This window comes from Hibiscus syriacus, unplaced genomic scaffold (assembly GCF_006381635.1).
Source record: "Hibiscus syriacus cultivar Baekdansim isolate YM2019G1 unplaced genomic scaffold, ASM638163v2 tig00112159_pilon, whole genome shotgun sequence".
NCBI classification, from domain to species: Eukaryota; Viridiplantae; Streptophyta; class Magnoliopsida; order Malvales; family Malvaceae; genus Hibiscus; species Hibiscus syriacus.
The window spans coordinates 2058136-2082061 of record NW_024063263.1 but is presented as its reverse complement, the minus strand read 5'-3'; the positions used below and the strand labels follow the sequence as shown (position 1 = coordinate 2082061).

Genomic DNA, 23926 nt, shown 5'->3' with positions numbered 1-23926 from the left:
TACACAAATCGATATTATAAAAGGTGTTTATTTTCCGTCAAGGGACGATCAATGGCGGCCAGCCGCACGGTCGATCGCAGCCTAAGGTTAAAACAATTCTCCTATTGTATCAATATATCACCATCCACGTCAACTCTTCCGAGCATCAGATTTCAGATAGATGCATCCCAACATGCTCAACTAGTTTTTCATATATTTAAAAGATGGCACCGACATATATACGAGTGTCGAACAACGGATTCGACAGAAAAGGAAAAGCCGTCGGTAGAATAGGTTACCTACTTCAAGCAAAACGAAGAATCGAAGCAACATAGATGAAAACCGAGGCCTGTAAAAGAGAAACGGTTTTAACACAGCACAACAAATAACTATTAATGGTGTTTTTTCATATCCATACCGAACATAAAAAAGACGATCCGAAAAGCATTTATACTCCCAAGTCTTGGAGAGGCAAACTATTTTTAAATTTAAGTTATGCAATAACAGGCAGCAAATCATCAATCTTAAACTACTTTGGACCAATGTCCTTGAGCGCACAAATCTGCTCCTCCCCCATTGCGGACATAACAGAGACCACAAGGTCTTTTCCCTCGGCAAAACCGTCCTTGATCTGCAGTCAAGAAAAAAAAGGTATTATCGGATGATAGTTCCTACCGGTATGCAGAGGTATTAATGCAACCGTGTTAAATACACAGTAAAAAATAGATGCAAGCATATAAGTACAGTGCAAAAGAGAAATGCAAGCGTATACGTACACAGTACAAAAGTGAAATGAAAGCGTATAAGTACATAGTGCAATTCAGCCAGTTCAAACATGCTAAAAGGATTATAAACGCCTAATGGAATTCGGGGTTCAATCAGGATGCCTGTGTCAAGAGGCTGGGAAATCAAAAGAAGATAAGTTTGAAATCAGTAAAACATAAAACTTGTTTTTTAAATAAAACTACTCGAAATTCACAATGGCAAAAGCCTCCCTCATGTGGTTAAAGGGGGCCAAATTGCACTGCACTAACAAAATATAGTATAGTAGGTTTCTTCTAACCTTAAAAAGAACAAAGGAGTCGAAAGATACTTCATTGAAAAGGAACCATACAAAAAACACAAGTCAAAAGATAGTTGACCTGTTTCAACAAGCTCTCATCAGTTGGGAGCCTCAGATCATCCTTAGTGTCTCCGCTATCAGTGAGCAAGCTCACCTGAAATATTTAACTAGTTTAGAAGAAACCACACACAGACACAAAATAAAAGGAACATGAAACAAAAGTAGGCAAAAAAGAACTTACAAATCCATCCTCAGAAATGTCAATCAACTGGTATCAGTACGATTGACATGCGGAACCTATAGAAACAAACAAATTATTCATTAACACAATCCAATTGCATGACAGATTAAAGTTAAAAACCAGAATGAGAACAATCCATACATCACAATTGTGGGAAGAAGGAACAATATCTTCAAGCTTCTTAGCAGTGAAGATGTCGATTGCGACAAAATGACACTTAGCATGTCCATGCTTCCCGGTCTTGGAGGTGGAACTTCAACAACCTGTTAAATTCCCCATTCAATTGAAAAACCAAGTTAGCTAAATTTGCAAACCATTATGCACCCAAATCTAAATAACAATCATAGGGTCCAAATCAACAGTCAACACTAAATTATTGTATGCCATATCATCAGTTTGCTCATCATCAGAAGAATCATTCAAAAATCATAAATTCTTAATAACAAAGGCTCTGAGTCGTTTGTTTTTGTCCCCCCCTCCAAATAAATAAATAAATAAAACTCCTTTTTGATTTACCAAAAGTTACCAAAAGTTACAATAAAACTAAAATCCAAATAACAATCATAGGGTGCAAATCAACAGAAAGCACTAATTTTATCACATGCCATATCATCAGAAGAATCATCCAAAAATTATAAATTTCTTAATACTAAAGACTCTGAGTTGTTTTATTTGCTTCATCATCAGAAGAATCATAAAATTCTCAATACTAAAGACTCTGAGTGTTTGCTCTACTGTTTTGGGTGCTTTAACGAAAGCTACAACAAAAGCAAAACAAAATCAATTTTCAATTCCATTAAACGAAAAACGTCACTTTTCAGTTCATCAAAAGAAAAAAAAGAAAAAAAGAAAAAAATCAAACGGAAAGATATAGATTTCAACTACCCAACCACTAAAAGCAACAGATCTGTGCAAATTACAAAAAAAAAAACAAATCCAAAAAATTAATTCCGAGTTCATTTTACGATAATATCATAGAGATCGTTGAAAATCAACGATCATACCTTGCAAGGACGGTTCTTGATAACGATGTAGCCGTTCTTACGGATGGTTCCGGCTTGCTGAGGGTAGGTTTTGGAAGCGCCGGCGTCAGCCTTGGACTCGAAATGGTGCTCTTCGTCGGACATTATCAGCTCTTTGTTGTTTACTTTCTGGGATTTGGCCGAGGAAGAATGGGGAAATAGTAGAGCAAACGTGCGTCTTTTAATTATATATATATAGTACAAGATCTTTTTGTAGTTTTATTTCTGAAGGGTATAATTATGATATGAGTCCCTGTACTCTTTACTCTAGGTGTTTGACTTAAAATTAAAGTCTAATTATTATTTTTTGTTGCCCTCCAGTTTCAAAGCTTAGCCCTAACTAATCTGGACCGACATGGGTCGTACACCTGGCTTTTTGGTGGGTGAGTCTTCCAGCGGTAATTTTCTACACACACAAATATTCGAACTTAAGAGACTTTGCTTAAACGATATCAAGTTGCATATAATTTGAACCAACCCGTTGGTTAAATTAAAGTCTAATTGATAGAATTATTAATTGATTTTTGTTAAATTTAAGTATAAGTTATTAATTAGATTTTGATGATTAAATTATACATTTGAATATAAAAAATTTACTAGAGTCTATTAATTTAAGTATTATCAATTGTAAATTGATTTTTATGTGTTATTTAACCTGTATATAATAGTGTGAAAAAAATTATAATATTACGAGACAATTGTATAATATATATCTTCGAACTCTAACTTTTTTTTTTCTAAATTAATTCTTAAACTTTAAAATATTTTAAATCAATATTCAAATTATTAATATTATTTCATTTTGATTCTTCATTAACAGAATGATCAGAATAGAATGGTACTGATAGTTTAAGGGTCGATATAAATATTTGAAAGTGTTAAGAATTATTTTAAAATAAACCCATAATTTCATATTGAATATAACCATTTTAAATTTAAGAACTATTTAGAATGAAGTTAAGTATAGACTCTTAAACCCTTCCAACCTAGTTTATTTTATTCGCAATCGTCATGATTCGAACTCCTGACCTTACTTAAAGGGTTTTAATTCAACTTCAGTCCCCGCACGCTTTAAACTTTTGAATTTATCACTACAGTTTGTTTGAATATATAACTAAAATGTGATCGATCAAATTGATATTTTCGTAAACATTAAATGCGTGTTATCAAATAACTAAAATTCGAAAGTCATAAAAGTAGAGGGTAAGGTTACATTAAATCTTTTTAAATAGTTTCTTAGGTTTCAAATTTAGGGTAAATTACAAATTTCATCAATAAATTTTATCCTCTCTCCTATTTTGTTCACTGAACGTTAAAACTTTTTGATTTTTCACTAAACTTGATACATGTTTTTGTCACTCCATCATTAAATATATCATTAAATAGTTAACGGCGTTGAAACAATATCATTTTGAAAAAAAATATTTTTTTAGCAAAATGAAATCGTTTGCATCTATATAAAAACGGTTTATAATAATGTTATGAGGAAACGACCGACTGACAAAAAAACTCAATGTACTAAGTTTAATGAGAAAATTGAAATATTTAAAGTATAATGATGAAATATGAAGAGAGTAAAGTTCAATTGTTAATTTGTATTTACCCTCAATTTATCGGTATTCCTTTACGAAGATGTGGGTCCGTTGAACCGTTGATTTTTAATGATAATCCTAATTGGTGATGATGAATGGCTGACTGGAATATGCTCCCTGCGTTATTTGAACGCCACACAAATTATGTATTTTTTTTCATTAAATATAAAATATTTATTTTTCATTTTATTTATTATATAATTTTATATGTTATGAGTAATTATATGTGATGTATAATTTTTTCAATAAAAATATAAATTGTATTGAATTCATTAGTGTTAAAGAGATTGTTATTTTACTTAGAGGTTTTAGGTTTAAACAATTGTAAAGTGTATGCCTTATTGTTAGGGATCACAATTTAACCCGAATCCGAAGTGTTTTGACTTGATTTGATAGGGTCGGATTTGTTTAAAAAAATTCAGATTTGGGTCAGTTTGGATGGAGATGGAAAATCTCTGACCCGACCCGATGATAATAACTAATTTCTTTAATAAATATTATTAATTAAATCCTTAATTTATACCTGTTCAGGTTGGTCATATTTGTACTCAAAAAAATTGGGTCGAGTCAGAGACGGATTGAGGATATATATTTTTCGGTCGTCGGATTCGGGTTGGGATACATATGTTGTGTCGGGTCGGGTTGTCAAAAAATCTAACCCTAACCTAACTCGTTTCCAACCCTAGTTATCGTTGGTTAATAAATATTTTTTAATAGATAATATATTGTAATTATTATAAATTATTCAAATATATATATATAAATTATTTATTTTTATTCAAATATAAAAAACCTTAAATACTTGACAATGAATGTTTATATTGTACTATTTCATTTACTGTATTTTAAATATTTTCTATTTATATAAATTTGATAATGAATGTTTATACTCTCAACTATTTATATACTGTTTGAATATTCAATGACTCTCAATTCTTTGATAATGAATGTTTATACGCTATAGACCAGTGATCGAATACGAAATCTTAAAGATAACAACGATTCATTAATCAATAGTATCGCTTAATTTGTACAAATATAAATAAACTTAAATGTTTTTTTTTTTAATTTTAAAATTATAGAAAATTGAATGAGTCATGTGTAAGTGAAAATGATTTTTTGTATACTTTTTAGATTTTTAAATTTTTTTTAATAATTTTTAATAGTTTTTTGTTCTTAATCCAATCACTTGATGCCATCATATCAATAAATTTAATGATAATTAATATAACTAACTATAATTTTTACGTAACTATTTAATTAATCATTTTTATGCATAATTAGAAGACTATAATCATCAAGCTTTAAAAAATTAAAATATCATATGATACAAATCTATAGATAGAAATTTATTTAATTATAATCCTATATAATTACCCTTACCCGATTTGGCCTAATCCTATATAAATCCGACCCAAAGTCATTTTGAATAAATAACACGACCCTATTAAGTTGGATCATATCAAAATTGTGACTTCAGATTAAATTATCATCCGTAGATCGAATTAGTAAATCATGCTCTAAATATTAAGAGATAGATAATTAAAAAATCGCTTTTTTTCAATTGATTAATCTAGTTTAATTGATATGACAACATATTTAGTCTTAAATATTGTATTATTTATCAATTTGATCTATAATTATAAATAACGACCTTATAGTCATTTTTTATTTAAAGTTAATTATTAAATAACTTAAATTATCAAGGCGTTATGTCAAATGAATACCTTTAATATTTGATTGAATAGTTACTTTGATTCTTTTTTTTTAAAGCGTTAATTGTCAAATTTCATTTTGCTTAAAATAGACCCGCAAACAATAAACCTTAAGACGTCATGTATGATTTTCACGTCATCTCAAGGCGTTGACTAATGGTTTTCATCTAGAAGTGTCCATTTTGACCCAACATGAAATGTAGAGGGTTAACGTGTTTCTAAAAAAGTGGTTATCAAGTGATTATTTAATTAAATGCTAGACGTATTCTATTGGCGTTATGCTAATAAAAACCTAATTAGTCAAGGACTATTATGAATAAAAGAATCAGAGACTAAAATGAACTAATGCAAAGTACAACTTATAACAAAGTCCTCAGTTAAAATCACAGTGTTGCAACATAGATTCTTCATAAGCCTTAACATGGAAACAAATACTTGGTGAGTACACGTAACTAAAGTTTTTATTCATATTTCAATTATTCTTACTTATATAATTTGATATATATAATGGACCTACTGAAAGTTAAACAAGGATCTTCCAAAGATTTGCAACTCTGAGAGCATCTCCTTTTCTTGATCAAGCATGGCTGCCACAAATGACTTTCAGTTGATGACGATGATGCTTGAAAACCATAGCTTAGCGGTCGCTCCCGGTTCCCGGAACGATTCCGTTGTCGTCGTTGTCATTGTTGTTAGTGTCCATGTGTTGGACACTAGTGTTGTTGCTTCTGTGATTTTGCAGTGCAGTGTCATCAGATTCGGGTACTTGAGGCGGTAGGAACGCTTCGTTGAGGATGAAATCGCGCCAGCTGAAGGCGAGGCCGGTTTTCTCTTGCGCCGCGGTGGAACAAGTGGAGGAAGATGTAGTGGAAGACGACGACGGCGACGACGACAACGAGTAATAATTAGGGAACATGGGCGAGACGAGTTGGTAACCGGCATAGTTCGAGGCCTCGGTCACAATTTTTATGGCTTGAAGCTGAGAAAGAAGGTCCAGGGAGTCACAATCAGCAGCACAGCAGCGCCATGGTTACGTTGTTGTTCGTGAAGATCGGTTCGATCCCGGGGGCTGCTGCCATGTGTGTCAGTTGGTTATTGTTGATGCTGGTAAATCCATGTGTTGCTGATGTTGGTGGTTGTGGTTGATAAGGCTCCGGTTTTATCATGAACGTATTCTTCATGTCTCGGTTGAGGGAACCGATTTCAGTTCTCGACTTCGGGAGGCCGCCGATGTTCCCGTAATCGGCTAGGATTTGAGAAAAAGGCTTGTGAGTAACCGGATCGATCCCCATCTCCGAAAGTTTCTTCTTCAGCTTAGTGTTCCAGTAATTTTTGACATCATTGTCTGTTCTTCCGGGAAGCTGTTGGGCTATGATGACCACCTGGAACCACAACCAAAAAAAAAAAAAAACAGACACACAAACATAAAGACAGTACATGTATCCGGCACTTACACCGAGCCGCAGCATTACCACAGCATACATGAAAATGTTCCGGAATCGACATTACCTGCTGCCGATCGCAGCGTGAAGCCGGATGATCAACTCTTCCTCCTGGGGAGTGAAGCTTTCGCGTTTAAGATCCGGTCGTAATAATTCGTCCATCGGAGTCGACAACTTTTCCCGCATCTCCTAAGCCCTGGGAACCACATTCACACATGGCATGAGGTCCCATAGGTAAAAAGGAACAAAGAAAAAAAACTACCAAAGTAAAAAAAATTACAGACCAACGGTAAATTTCAACCTGCTTTTTTCGGAACAGCAGTCCAATTACCAGTCCATGCTTAGATACATAAAGTATCTTTGCATCTTCTTCTTCACTCCATAGCCCTTTCTTCACTTTCAGCTTGTCACAACAAGGAGGTCGAACCATCTTTATCTGTCGAATCAAAAACCCGGGGAATTCACGACGACGAAACCGAAAACAACCCGGAAAAAAGAGAGAGAGAAAGAAAAGAATCATGAAAATCACTAACAATGTAGCCCTTTTTTGTGCTGTGTGAGAAGAAAGAAGAAAGGTGGGAAGAGAGGCTTCAAGGTATTGAGTGAGAGAAGAGCATGGGATGCATGAGAGATTGCATTTTCATATAATCAAATTTGCATGATGACATGACATCTTTGCATTCGAAATGAATTCACATAGGCTCATAGGGTCAGGTTTGATGTGGGTGTATCCATTCATTGTGTGAGGGAAGGGAATGGGTTTTGATTAAGTTTCTTTTATAATCACGCCTTTGATGAGATTACTTACTTTAACCGCGAGATCTAACTAATTGAAGAAACGATGAAAGATATTTTTTTTGTATTAATCACTGGTATTCGATCTATTGATCAACTAATCCAGATCGAGTACTACAGAAGCGAGAGCGACCTCCCAACCCAGTTTGCTCCACTCTCAAATGTCAAGATTCGAACCCCTGACATTACTTAAGAGACCTAGTGTCTCATCCCACTAATCCAACTGGTTGTGAAAAAAAACTCATCATTTTTGTGTGAATTACATAACATTGTTAAAATCTGTCGATTAATTCTTAATCCGATCGATATCATTATTATTACAATGATATAAAAACACTGAGATAACATTTAAAAATGTCTACACATTATAAACAAAGATTCACAAACAAGGAAACATTTAACAACAATGTATGAAGGATGAGAATTTTCATTTTACTTCAACATTCATGCCTACATATATACGAATGAGATATATGATCCTTCAAAAAATTTCAAATATACGATTTTTTAATGTATGAGAAATTTAATATTATATAATATGATACTCGTATTTAATTTTGTATTTTTAACCTGAAATTAATGAGTTGCGACAATCTTCAATATTAATGTTACATGTACTAAAGTAATGTATAGATCGCTCAAGAATAACAATAATTCATTTACCACCGAGATTGTTTGGTTTGTGCATATTTTTTAAAGATAAACTATGCATTTAGTACCTAAACTATCATTTTTTGTCTGTTTTAATAACTAAACTTTCAATTTTTTTCAAAACCAAACATAACATTTAGTTTTTGTTTATTTTAGTACCCACCGTTAAAAACTTAACACGTTTAGTACACAAACTATCAATTTTAGTCTATTTAATTCCTAAATTAATGATTAATTTTGAATGCGGATACTAAAACTATTATTTATTGGACCAAGTCACTTTCGTTTTAGTTTTAACGACTATTAACATGTTTATAATAATATTTTAATTAGATAACTAAACAGTATTTTTTAGAGAAAAAAATTGTTTGTTTGTAATCTAACTCATAATTTAGTGACTTGGGATGTAGTTTAGCCATAAAAGAAAGCGACTTGGTCCAATAAAAGAAAGCGTTAGACCCTTTGTTACGTTAAACACGGGTTCACTGCGATGCGATGACAATTATCGACCACAATATAACTCTTCACAACAATGATCCTACAGCTACAACACAAAAGAAGCTCAACTGCCAAGAAACAACAGGAACACGAGGGGAGTGTCGAATTGAATCGAGCTCCCCATCACTAATGCATAACGATGCCGCTACTTAAGATGGTACTCGAACAGGGAAGCCATCTCAATCTGCAATATAATCCAAGAGAAATTCAGAATATAAGCATTTATAGTAAGAATAATTGAAGTAACTCGAATACTATACTATGAAGGGTGTCGTTTCATGCATCAAACGACTGAAATAACCCAGATGAACCAAAGGTGATTGAGATTGTTGCTGAGAAATGGGAACGTATATGGTTCTGGTTGAATGGTCTCAACCCTACCCTTGTGCTGGAAAAGTTTGCAACAAGGGTCGACAGGCTCGCTTATAAGCGACGTTGAGCTAGGGAATGGTAATCCCTTTCTCTATTTGCATTACCTCCACTCACTCCTAATAACTAAATTGGAATCGAAAGAAATTGAAAATCAAATGCCAACAATAAACATTAAAGGATACTCCATTACTCTACTATCAACTCACCGCAGTCAAAGCACACTCAGCACCTTTGTTCCCGGATTTACCACCAGCTCGATTTAATGCCTGCAGTTGTCATGCCAAATGAAACAATTACATAAAATTCCACACTTAGTCATTTTATTTCTTTAATTATAAAAACGTCACCCCCTCTCGAGTCGAATATCATCTCGAAACCATTCCAAAGTAAATGACAAATCATACGCACTAGACCGCGCTCTGTCACTTGGTAGTTGGTCTGCACAACCTATGCAAGCGTAACGAGAATTTCCTCTCCCTCTCACATGTGAAGAAGCTAGAGGGGTGACCCATTATAGTTGTCCACATTACATCACACTTAACAAAAAAACTATAGTTCTTAATACAAATGATCTTTGATCCATCTCCTACCTGGTCCATGTCATCGCAAGTCAAAACACCAAATATACAAGGAACACCTGCAAAGTTGATAAGCTGCAGCTTCAAATCACAAGAAATAAAAAAATTTGAAAACTAAGGAAAGATACCAATAGCCAAGTATCTATGGGGAATCCATTATTACTACATATACATTCCTATTTCCATGTGTATCTTTAGGGCATGAGATCGATGCAGATCTTTTTTGACAACTGCCACGTAAATGTTTTCCTCCCAGTTGAAAGGATGGTAATTTTCAACTTTTCAAAGGAATATAATCTTGCAATGTGTTTCCTTGTGTTGTCTAATTGAAACAATTAGGAGAAAATAATGAACTTTGTGATTAAACGATTACTATGATACCATTATGTAGACAGGTAAGAGTAAAATCCGCAAGATTTAAGAACATATGCTGAAAAGTATGAGTTAGTTTGAAAAGAGCAGATACTAAAGATGGTATACTTGCAGTCTAAAAGAATTGTAAGCATATCAAACAAGTTCTTATAACTTCAGCCAATCTAGAAATATTGAGGCATAAAAATGTCTAGAATTTGCCTGAATAAGCAAGAAAATCGAGATATAGCTTTTGATCAATGAAATTGTATTTGCTGTGGTAATTTATAGGTGAGGTGCCAACAATAATACCATGGTAGCATTTTAAGAGAAATGGGTCTGACCTGAGTTTAAGCCAGCTGAAAGCACCCCAGATGTTGCAGAATTAACCACGGCATAGTGAGAAGTATCTCCTTTTATCTGTTGGCAGGATTAACAAAATTTACTCAGCAATAGCATAGAAAGGACTTCCGGTGAGCAGCTAAAAAGTTATATGAGAAATTCCCAAGGAACATGTAAGAATCATACCACAGCCCCAATGCATAAAATGCATGATACTTTCGAGACTTGCCCAGCTTTTCTGCAGCAACACCAATTTCAAAACTACCAGGGACCCAGACAACCTGATAAGAAAGTGGTGAAATGATCAATCCATCCTAAAAGTTGGCTAAACGTTAATGAAAGGATTTGGCCAAAAGATTCATATGCTGAAAAAGGGCTAGTTGCAAGTAGATGATACAGAGCAATCATGGATCATTGAAGACAAAGACTTCGATAGTGATGCCATCAAATGCGGGCTTAGAAATATCCTACCCCTATATCCTAGTCTTTTGAACTGAATAAGTCAAAACAATTGCTATCATTTGCAGCGGGAGTAGCAAAGAAAGCACAGGTGTGTAGATAAATTACAAGGAAAACCAGGCATGTAATCCGAGATAGAGATATGTTATATAATTATATTAAGAAGGCTTTCATTTAGCATAAAAGTAGGAGGCTGGTTAGTGGTTGTACACACATCAATGTCTTCTTCATTAACTGAATACTTGCGGAAAGTCTCCAGAGCTCCCTCCAGTAGCAGCTTTGTCACAATCTCATTGAAACGGGCGACAACCTTTGAAAATGTAATAAAAAATCAACATAGTAATAATAGTATGGAATCAAACAAACATAAAAAAATGAAATAGAAGGCGTATTCGATCTTTGGCTTTGTACTTGCAGATAGCAATTGAAGGTAAAACTGACCACAGCAAAGCGAAGGCCTTGAGCTTTGGTAACGGACCCTTCCAAATGGCGTACTGCCGCTGATTGTACAGAGGAGGAGCTCTGCTTCATTCACCACAAATCCTGATTTCATCAAATATATTCAAATATATCACTAATTATATCCAAAAAATCCGAAACAAATGCTAATAAAACGAGTTTAAAAGAAAACAATCAATAAACTTCGGAACCAATTATGTACTTCTATCTAGCTGAGCTAACTTCAATCACTAAGAAATTATAAATCTGAATCCACTTCTCATTGCATTTTGTTTCTTAGCACTGAAGAGTGAAGTTTTCCCCTAATTCCGAAAACAAGTTCTAAAAATTCCTAACCTCGTAAATCAAGGATGACAAGATCCAGAGTTCTAAAACAACTTTAAACAAACTGAGATTCAAATTTTAATTGAGGTATCAAAAGGAAATGAAATTCGAGAGAGAGAGAGAGAGAGAGAGAGAGAGAGAGAGAAGAGAGAGAGAGAGGAGAGAGATTACCTTGGAATTGGAAGGAGGAGGAAAAAGAGAGAGCGGTTGACCTGCGGGGAGAAATGGCGGCGGAAGAGGGCGGATTCCTGGGGGTGAGAAACGCACCGCATACTGTTCTGCTCAAGAGACGCTCTTGAATCTTTAAGCATCCGAATCCACTTAAAGCCATTTCCTTTTGCTTGCTTTCTGTGCTTTTCTGCAGTGTTTTGATTTGGTGTTTTGGACTGCTGCCCTGCGTCTCTCCTCTGCTTTCAGACTTTTGCTTCGGACTGGGAGGGTCAAACCACTGAGATCACTCTATTTGTGTTGGTTTATTTTCGAGGAGGTTAATGTTTTGTTGGTGTCGTAACTGTTTTTTTTTTGTCCGGATACGAAAAATTTATTTGGCGGAAAAATTTATTTGGTGGAAAAATTTATTTGGCGAAAAAATTGATGTGAATAAATAGTTTTTGAAAATAATTTGGGAGCCGCTATCGACCTTTTTGGGTCAGGTAGGTCGAATACCTAAAAATTATTTTTTTAAAAGAGTTTTAAGAAAACATCAATTAAAAAATTGAACTGATCTGCGTTTATAACCAAAAATTCGTTCTTTTTAATAATAAAAAAAGATTCGTGGTCGGTTACGTTTAGGGAATGATTAGCACCCTACAACGCCCAAAATTGGTACTTTTTAATTATAAATTGTCTCTATTATTAAAAATTCAAAATATATTTAATTTATAATCCTATTATTTCAAAATTATATAAAAAATATTTAAAAATATCGGAAAAGGACTTCTAGGTGCCTTAACAGCTCTTTTCTTTGATATTAAATATTAATTTGAATAAATTAAATAATAATTTTTTTATAATATTTAATTTTAAAATACCAGAATAGGACATCCAGTTGTATTAAGACTGCCCTTTTCTTCGATAAATATTAAAATAATTGAAAAAAAAAATTATTTTTATTATATATATATTTATGACTACATAATAATAATAATAAAAATATTTAAATATATAAACAATAAAAATATAATTAGAACTATATGAAAATATTTAAAATTGGTGACTAGATTATAGTAAAATTAAAATTAAATATCCAATTCATAATTAATCAAAATTATAGGGATTAAACATGCTATTTTCTTATTTATTAATTCAGTGACTAAAATAAAACTTATCTAAAATTCGAATATCAGATTAAAATAAATTAAAAATATAAACTCGGGATTAAAATATTAATTATTTAAATTAAGGGATTAAATCTGTTATTTACCCTAAATATATTATTTTAATATAAAGGACTAAAATAAATAAAACTAAAATTTAAAGATCAAATTAAAAGGATTATAAATTGATTTAGTGACTAAAATGTAAGAGATACAAGTTATAATGGCTGCGGACGGGATTTAACAATTAAAATTTGCACAAATAGTCCTTCCCGAAACGACGTCGTTCGGGAAGGCCTATTTAAGGTCTGAAACGGCTGGCCGGGCCAGCCTTCATTTCTCAGTTTCTCCTCTCTCTCTCTTCTTTGAGAGAGAATTTTCTCTCTCGCTTCTCTCTAAAACAGAGAGAAGCCAGCCGGCCGCCGGTGTTCTTCCGCTGCCGGCCACCGCCTTCGGTGGCCGGAATAAAAATTTTTTTATACTAAAACATAGATCGGACCGTCCTAATGACGGTTCCGATGGCTTTTTCTTTTAAACGGCTCCCGATCGGAGCAAATCTAAGAAATATACCTTCGGTTTTCGAAGGTTTTGGTGAGGTCCGGTGGTCGTGGCTTCCTCGGTAAGCTTATCTTTTTTTTTTTTTCTTATGTTTCTTTGTTGGTTTGTTGGGTTGTTGTTCTCTGTTTTGTTGTTTTTGCTCTGTTTGTCTCTCTCTCTCCGGCTTGTTGTTCTCTGTCTTTGTTCGCAGATGGGGTGATGGCTTTATAGCCATCACCGGTGTGACCATCGGACCGGGTAAAAATACCCTTCGGTGAGTCACCGGACTCCCAGTGGTGACTCACCCCATAGCCATAGCGTGGACGGCTGGCGTTGGAGCTTCTGGAGCCTTCGGTTGGGGCGTGGCAGCGGCTGGAGCAACGTGGAGCGGCGGCAGCTGGTGTAGTCCCTAGGGTATCATAACCCTAGGGTTTCGTCTGGCGCCATCTGGACCGTTGGATCTTGCCAGATCCAACGGTGGCAAGCTGAGGCGGCTGGGAGAAGAGGGAAACCCTAATCTGGTTTAGGGTTTCCATTGGGCTTCTGGATTTGGGCCACCATTTGTAATTGGGCCTCCATTTTGGGTTTTGTAATATTAAATAATATATATTAATAATAATAATTATTATAATTATAATAATAATAATTATTATATAAATAACATTAAAATGAAAAAAATGAATATCTTCAGCTGCCCCTCTTTGCTTATTCTTAATAAGAATAGAGCAAAGAAGAAAAGATAATAAGTTTTTTTTTTCATTTGACTTCACTTGATTAATATGGAGATGTTGAATAAATTCTTCTCTTTCTTCAGATGAGTTCTTCTTATTATGAACTTTCCACTGGGGATGATGTTGACCTCTTTCCTTCTATGATAGAGTCATTCAAAAGGTTGAATAAGCTCTTCTTATTATGAACTTTCTCTTCTTCAGATGAGTTCTTCTCATTATGAACTTTCTCTGTAAAGGTTGATCCATTAAGTGATGAATTTGAACAAAGGTTGAACAAGCTCTTCTCATTATGAACTTCTTCTTCCTTCTTCAGATGAGTTCTTCTCATTATGAACTTTCTCTGGAAAAGCTGATCCATCGAGTGATGGATTTGAGCAAAAGGTTGAACAAGCTCTTCTCATTATGAACTTCTTCTTCCTTCTTCAGATGAGTTCTTCTTATTATGAACTTCTCTGGAAAAGATGATCCATCAAGTGATGGATTTGAGCAAAAGGTTGAACAAGCTCTTCTCATTATGAATTTCTTCTTCCTTCTTCAGATGAGTTCTTCTTATTATGAACTTCTCTGGAAAAGCTGATCCATCAAGTGATGGATTTGAGCAAAAGGTTGAACAAGCTCTTCTCATTATGAACTTCTTCTTCCTTCTTCAGATGAGTTCTTCTTATTATGAACTTCTTCTGGAAAAGCTGATCCATCAAGTGATGGATTTGAGCAAAAGGTTGAACATGCTCTTCTCATTATGAATTTCTTCTTCCTTCCTCAGATGAGTTCTTCTTATTATGAACTTCTCTGGAAAAGCTGATCCATCAAGTGATGGATTTGAGCAAAAGGTTGAACAAGCTCTTCTCATTATGAACTTCTTCTTCCTTCTTCAGATGAGTTTTTCTTATTATGAACTTCTTCTGGAAAAGCTGATCCATCAAGTGATGGATTTGAGCAAAAGGTTGAACAAGCTCTTCTCATTATGAACTTCTTCTTCCTTCTTCAGATGAGTTCTTCTTATTATGAACTTCTTCTGGAAAAGTTGATCCATCAAGTGATGGATTTAAATCTTTGCTAAAATCTTTGAAATTCCTGTCAAAATTCAACATGGATGAGAATGAATGAAAATGCACCTATTTTTGCAAATGCCTACATATGATGCATGATTGTTAAGTTATTTGATTTCAGATTGGTGAACTGAATATTTCTTCAGTTGTAGAAACCCAATAAATCTTTCTTCTTCAAATCAGAGAATCTATCATATTTGACAAATGTAGATGTAGATATAATGTCATAAAACCTCTTGAGAATAAAACTCAATAGTATAGGCTCTTGAAAAGCTTGCATTCATGCAACATGTTAATTCTGATAACAACTCATCTGATTATGAGGTGATCTTTCAAGATGATTTCACAGATATCAATAGTTCTTTTAATACCGAGAAATCTTGAATTCTGATTCTGATAACAACTCATCTGATTATGAAGTGATCTTTCAAGATGATTTCACATATATCGATAGTTCTTTTAATACCGAGAAATCTTGAATTCTGATTCTGATGAGGAGAATAAACTGTTATACTTGACAAAAATGGGATTCTCAGAGGCTGAAGCTTCAATAGCCATGGAGAGATGTGATCCAGATTCATCAATTACAAAATTGACAAATTTTATATGTGCTGTTCAAATGGCTAAGGTTACTGACACATTTCTTCCGGTAAAGGATGGGAAGCCATTATGCAATGATCCCAATTACAAGAAAAGGCGAAACTTGGGCTATGATTTTTTGGGAAAGGAATAAGCAAAAGAAGTTTGAAAAGAAACTTCTTAATGAAGATGATCATGCAGTTCATCTTTCAATTCCAATGATCGGTTCTGGAGTTCCTACCGAATTAGATTAGATAACTCAAAGAACACTTCCAGAAGATGCTATTAGCACATTCCTCTTCCAAATTCAATAACTGGTTCTGTGGTTCATACCAAACCAGATCAGATAACTCAAAGAATACTTCCAGAAGATGCTATTGGGTCTCCTTATTTCTACTATGAGCAAATTCATCTTTCAAATTTAATGATTGGTTCTGTGGTTTCATATCAAACCAGATCAGATAACTCAAAGAACACTTCCAGAAGATGCTATTAGCACATTCCTCTTCCAAATTCAATAACTGGTTTTACCAAACCAGATCAGATAACTCAAAGAACACTTCCAGAAGATGCTATGAGCACATTCATCCTTCAAATTCAATGATTGGTTCTGTTGTTTCATATCAAACCAGATCAGATAACTCAAAGAACACTTCCAGAAGATGCTATTAGCACATTCCTCTTCCAAATTCAATAACTGGTTTTACCAAACCAGATTAGATAACTCAAAGAACACTTCCAGAAGATGCTATGAGCATATTCATCCTTCAAATTCAATGATTGGTTTTACCAAACCAGATCAGATAACTCAAAGAACACTTCCAGAAGATGCTATGAGCACATTCATCCTTCAAATTCAATGATTGGTTTTACCAAACCAGATCAGATAACTCAAAGAACACTTCCAGAAGATGCTATTAGCACATTCCTCTTCCAAATTCAATAACTGGTTTTACCAAACCAGATCAGATAACTCAAAGAACATTTCCAGAAGATGCTATGAGCACATTCATCCTTCAAATTCAATGATTGGTTTTACCAAACCAGATCAGATAACTCAAAGAACACTTCCAGAAGATGCTATGAGCACATTCATCCTTCAAATTCAATGATTGGTTTTACCAAACCAGATCAGATAACTCAAAGAACACTTCCAGAAGATGCTATGAGCACATTCATCCTTCAAATTCAATGATTGGTTTTACCAAACCAGATCAGATAACTCAAAGAACACTTCCAGAAGATGCTATGAGCACATTCATCTTTCCAGCTAATGTTTGGACTGGGATATCACAGTACTTATTAGATGTAAAGCCAGAATTTGTAGATTCGAAGCATTTTCATGCTAATACACTGAAAAGGGCTATATTCATAATTCTGCCAATTAAGAACATATTTTCTCTTTATTCTGCTTCCTCCATGTGCTGATGCTTTTCCATTGACAAAGAAATGATGGCCTTCCTGAGATCCAAGAATAAAGTTGAACTGTTTATAAACATGTACAGGAAGTGCCAAATTGACAAAAAGGATCTGTAAGGCTCTTGAAGCTTATGACAAAGAGCCACATTCGAGTGTCCAAAAGTATGTTCTTGATGAGTGCTGAAAATGGAATCTAGTATGGGTTGGAAGGAATAAAGTTGCTCCACTTGAACCTGATGAGGTGGAAATGCTTCTAGGTTTCCTTAAAAACCATACACAAGGATCTGTATAGAGACATGTTTCCCAGTGATATCAATGTCTTGTTTCTTTTTGCTGGAATCAGTGCTGCAAAGGTCGCCTTCTACTGTCTTAGTATATCTTTGAAAACAAATGTGCAAGAACTGAATGATGATCGGTTGGAGCAATTGATGAGTAGATTTGGCGGATTCGACCTTGTTGTCGGTAGCATCCCGTGTAACAATCTTAATGGTAGCAATAAACATCATCATGATGAACTAGAAGATTTTTATTGGTGCATTTTCTTGCAATGACTGCTACGACAGCTGTCTCTTCTGCTGTTCCAATATATCCCATTCTTTTCAAATCATGGAACGATTTAGTTAACAGTAAAACTGGTCATCCTCAACTTTTAGAATACTGTAACAAATGTTACCCTATATATCCAGAGTGCAAATAATGACTTGTTCATGGATTTATGATGATGATGATTAGCTTACTTTGTATTCCATGCATTTAAAAGTATTAACATAAAGTGATATTCAGAAATCTTTAACTTATTTCAAAATTATATTAATTCATAGAAGAATAAATTGAATTTTCAAAAATAAATTGAATCTCAAATAAATTGAACTTGAAATAGATAGAATTGTATTCAAAGTTATGACAAGCATAAGATTGATAAAAATTCAAATGTCTCAACAAATTATTAGCATAAGTATTTCTAAATTAATCAAATTGACACAATTTAGAGTAATGATATAGGCTTTTGTCTGGAAGATCTCAAACGTTGTCAAAATGCTTGTAGATGTGAAGTTTCTCCCAAACTGTCAAAATCTTAAGAGGGTTCAATTTCCAGATGCCTAATATCAACATGCATTTGAGCTGCCCTTTCAGGTTTTCAACTCAAATCCTTCCTTTGGTTACAAGATGCCCTTTGTGGGTTTTCACTTTGACCCCCTTTTTTTCCTTTTTTTTTCTTTTTTCTTTTCTTTTTTTTCTTTTTTTCTTTCTTTCTTTCTTTCTTTCTTTCTCTCTTCAAGCATAATATTTCTTGACAGAATCCGAGTTTATTGGATTTCTTAGAATTTTTCCATCCATTTCTGCCAAGATCAACGCTCCTCCGGAAAAAGCCTTTTTTACAACGTATGACCCTTCCCAATTAGGCATCCATTTCCCACGGAAATCTTTATGTATAGGCAAGATCTTTTTTAGTACTAGATCACCCTCTTGGAATTCTTTTGGATGTATTTTTTTGTCATGAGACTTCATCATCCGTTTCTGATACATCTGACCATGGCAAATAGCTTTCAATCTTTTCTCCTCAATAAGGTTCAATTGATCAAATCTAGCTTGGATCTATTCAGATTCATCCAATTTTATTTCTCTCAATATTCGAAGCGATGGAATCTCAACTTCAATTGGTAAGACTGCTTCCATCCCGTAGACTAAAGAAAACGGTGTTGCCCCAGTAAATGTTCGAACAGTAGTTCGGTATGCATATAAAGCAAAAGGTAACTTCTCGTGCCAATCTTTGTAAGTTTCAGTGGTCTTTGTAATGATTCTCTTGATGTTCTTATTTGATGCTTCAACTGCCCCATTCATCTTTGGACGATATGCCACTGAGTTTGCATGTTTGATTTTAAACTGTGCACAAAGTTCGGTCATCATTTTGTTGTTCAGGTTCAGAGCATTATCTGTAATGATCCTTTCTGGTAGGCCATACCGGCAAACTATCTCTTTCTTTATGAATTTGCAGACTGTGGACCTCTTAATATTGGCATATGAAGCAGCTTCAACCCATTTGGTAAAATAATCAATTGCCACAAGGATGAAACAATGTCCATTCGATGCTTTTGGTGTGATTGCACCAATGACATCTATTCCCCACATAGAAAATGGCCAGGGTGCTGTCATTACATTTAAAGAGATGGGGGTACATGAATCTTTTCTGCATATACCTGGAATTTATGATATTTCCTTGCATAATCAATGCAATCTGTGTGCATGGTAGCCCAATAGTATCCATATCTCATTATTTTTCTAGCCATGGAAAGACCATTTGCATGTGTTCCACATATCCCACAGTGTACTTCTTCAATGATGCTTCGAGCTTCGCTGGTATTTAAACATCTCAATAGCATTTGATCATTGCTTCTTCTATACATAATCTCTCCATCAAGAAAATATCCAGCAGCCATTCTTCTCAAGGTTCTTTTATCAATTTCAGATGCATTTTGTGGATAACTTTGATTTTTGATATATTGCAGGATATCATGATACCATGGTTTACCATCTACCTCTTCTTCCACACTATAACAATGTGCAGGAATTTCATATACTTGCATTTTGATTGGCATCATATCAACTTTCTTAGTTGTCTGAAACATAGCAGCTAATGTAGCCAAAGCATCTGCCATTTGATTTTCTTCTCGAGGGAGATAATTGAAGGTGACTTTCTCAAATTCTTTCACTAATTTGAGGGTAAAATTTCGGTATTCCAACAATTTGGGATCTTTTGTTTCCCATTCTCCTCGCAATTGATACACCACTAATGATGAATCTCCATATATTTTGAGACATTTGATTTTTCTTTCTATAGCTGCTTTCAATCCCATGACACAAGCTTCGTATTCCGCCATGTTATTGGTGCAAAAGAACTCCAGTCTACTTGTAAAGGGATAATAAATATTTTCTGGAGAAATTAACACTGCACCGATTCCTCGTCCCAAAGCATTGGATGCTCCGTCAAAGTAAAGCTTCCAAGATGCAGATGCATCATTTGTTCTGACTTCTTCATTCATGGATATGCACAATAAATCTTCATCGGGAAAATTGAAACTCAAAGGCTGATAATCATTTGATACACGACTGGCCAGAAAATTAGCTATGACACTTCCTTTTATCGCTTTTTGGTTGACATATACAATATCAAACTCAGATAATAACATCTGCCATCTAGCCATTCTGCCTGTCAAAGCTGGTGATTCCATTAAGAATTTCAAAGGATCAAGTTTTGATATCAGCCAAGTAGTATGGTATAACATATATTGTCTGAGTCTTCGGGTAGCCCACACCAAGGCACAACATAATTTTTGTATTGGTGGATATCAAATTTCACAATCAGTAAATTTCTTGCTCAGATAATAAATAGCTTTTTCTTTTCTTCCAGATTCATCATGCTGTCCTAGTACACATCCCATCGAATTTTCGAAGACCGTCAAGTAGAGAATTAACGGTCTATCAGGCATTGGTGATACTAGAATTGGGGCATTGGATAAATATTTCTTAATAATATCCAAAGTTTCCTGACATTCTTCATTCCAGACTTCAGGATTGTTCTTTCGAAGTAATTTGAACACTGGATCACATTTGTCAGTTAATTGAGAAATGAACCGAGATATATAATTTAATCTTCCCAAAAAGCCTCGAACTTCTTTTTTTGTATTGGGTGGTGGGAGATTTTGAATTGCTTTTACTTTATCTGGATCAATCTCGATTCCTTTTTTACTGACCACAAATCCCAAAAGTTTCCCGGAAGTTACCCCAAAAGTGCATTTAGCTGGGTTGAGCTTTAATTGATATTTCCTCAATCTCTGGAAAAGCTTTCTCAGATTTTGAATATGTTCTTCTTCAGTTCGGGATTTGGCAATCATGTCATCCACGTATACTTCAATCTCTTTGTGCATCATGTCATGAAACAAAGTTACCATGACTCTTTGATACGTTGCCCCTGTATTTTTCAATCCAAATGGCATCACTTTATAGCAGAATGTGCCCCACATGGTTACAAATGTTGTTTTTCCATGTCTTCAGGATTCATTTTTATCTGATTATATCCTGAAAAGCCATCCATGAATGAAAACCATGCATGTCTTGCAGTATTGTCCACCAAGGTGTCTATGTGGGGTAATGGAAAGCTATCTTTCGGACTAGCTTTGTTGAGATCTCTGTAATCCACACACATTCGAACTTTTCCATTTTTCTTCGGTACGGGAACAATGTTGGCTACCCATTCTGGGTATTTAGCTGCCTGTAGGAAACCTGCATTGATCTGTTTCATCACTTCTTCTTTGATCTGCAACAACATTTCTGGCCTCATTTGTCTGAGCTTTTGTTGGACCGGTTTATATTCTGGATTGATTGGAAGCTTGTGTATCACTATATATTTCTGGCCTCATTTGTCTGAGCTTTTGTTGGACGGTTTATATTCTGGATTGATTGGAAGCTTGTGTATCACTATATCTGTGCTTAAACCAGGCATATCTTGATAAGACCAGGCAAAGATATCTTTGAACTCTTGAAGGAGATTTATCAATTCTTGTTTATCTGGATTGTCAGAGTAGTACCAATTTCACCTCTTTCATTTCTTCATCTGTTCCAGATTCACAGTCTCAATCTCTTCTTTGTGGGTAGATTTGTTTGTCTTCTTTTTCTACCAATCTTAATAATTCAGTAGGAACATCACATTCTAGTTCATCCTCACACCCATTGATTTCTTCCAGACATATGGGCTGCTCTAAATTTATCTCTTGATTAATTTAGGAATAACATGCTATTAAAGTTTGACACCTGCAAATTTAAGTCGGATATTCCGAAGAAATATAGTAAATTTATGAATAAATGTAAGAATGTAAGAAAATGTAAAGAATGATTGTCATCTGAAAATTTTAAAGAAAATTTCTTATATTTAACATAATTTCCTTTACAAGATAACAAAAGTTTTCATATTTTGAGCTAAACATAAAGATTAGTTCTGAATATTACTCTGCGTTAATATTAAAAACTATAGGAAGATCTTCAGTGGTCCAATTGTTGAGTGTTTCTCCAGGAAAACATGGGCGAATCCTATCCAAGTATTTGCCAGTCTTGTTGTCATTCATGATCATGTGATAAATAATCCATCATAGCTTCTTCAACTATGTTTTGATCTTTCGTCAACTTTTCTTCTTTAAAGGCTTCAACAAGCGTTGTTCTACATTATTGTTCCCCTGATCTGAATGTGGTCTTCAACTGTGGAAAAACATGTGTTCCCAAAGGATTTCTTTCCCTTTCAACCTTGCCTTTCTGTCTTCACATCTTCTTTTCATCTATTTGTTCTTTTGCTGAAAATTGGGCTTAAATCCAAGCCCAAAACGATCTTTCTTCATCTGTATATTTATAGGAACCGAAATCCCTTGAAGATTCTTTCCTAAACCTTTCCCAGCTTTAGCTCCGATGCCTAAAGTTTGTCGTACCGTCATCTTGGTGCAATCAATAATCTGGGATATGGAATTTTGCTTCCTTCTGCAATAAAGGTTGCATTGAAAAATTCAAGAGCTCGGAAAGAGCATTCAAGTCATCATCATTGGTTCAATATATGGAACACTTGTTATAGACGCAATGATTTTCTTCAGCTCCTACGCATATTAGTTGTCCATCAACAACAAATTTCAATTTCTGATGTAATGAAGAAGGAACGGCTCCTGCTGAATGAATCCATGGCCTCCCTAATAAACAATTATATGTAGGGTGGATGTCCATCACCACAAAGCTATATTGTACACGATTGGTCCATTACAATGGTATTTCCATTTCCCGAGTACTCTTTTTAGTACCATCAAAGGCTCGCACTACATTCTGAAACTCTTCATGTGTGATTGATCCACAGGCATTCTTTGAAGTGTGACTAGAGGCATCAAGTTGAGAGCGGATCCATTATCAATCATACTCCTGGCAACACATGACCATGACAATGTGTCGTGATGTTCAAAGCTTTTACTGACCCATTCCGTCTTCCGGTATTTCATCATCCGTGAACGTTATGTAATTGTCAGCGGTATGTCCCACAATTCTGTCAAGTTTATTGAGGGATATATCTTCAGGGATAATGTTTGATTGAGCATTTCATCAAAGCATTTCTATGTGCTTCTGAATTCATCAATAGATCAAAGAATAGAATTCTCGCTTGTGTTTGTGTAGTTGTTCAACCACACTATACTCACTATGTTTCAGGAATTTCAAAAATTCTTGGGCTTGTTTTTCTGTCACAGGCTCATTGAATGCTGGAGGGGATTCATCATCAAATACCTTCTGAGGTATTCCATGGCTTTTCCTTTGCTTTCACTTGTTCTGAAGCATTGGATGTTTCGGGAGAGTAATATCTCCCACTTCTTGTAAAGAATCCGACTTCGCT

The 23926-nt window shown here is 34.6% G+C and overlaps 3 pseudogenes; all 3 read right to left on the bottom strand.

The window, feature by feature from the left end:
* Positions 1–351: 351 nt before the first annotated feature.
* On the bottom strand, positions 352–2473 carry LOC120175058 (annotated as a pseudogene).
* A 3776-nt stretch (positions 2474–6249) lies between these two features.
* LOC120175204 lies at positions 6250–7484 on the bottom strand (annotated as a pseudogene).
* A 1426-nt stretch (positions 7485–8910) lies between these two features.
* Positions 8911–12217, bottom strand: LOC120175057 (annotated as a pseudogene).
* Positions 12218–23926: the final 11709 nt, after the last annotated feature.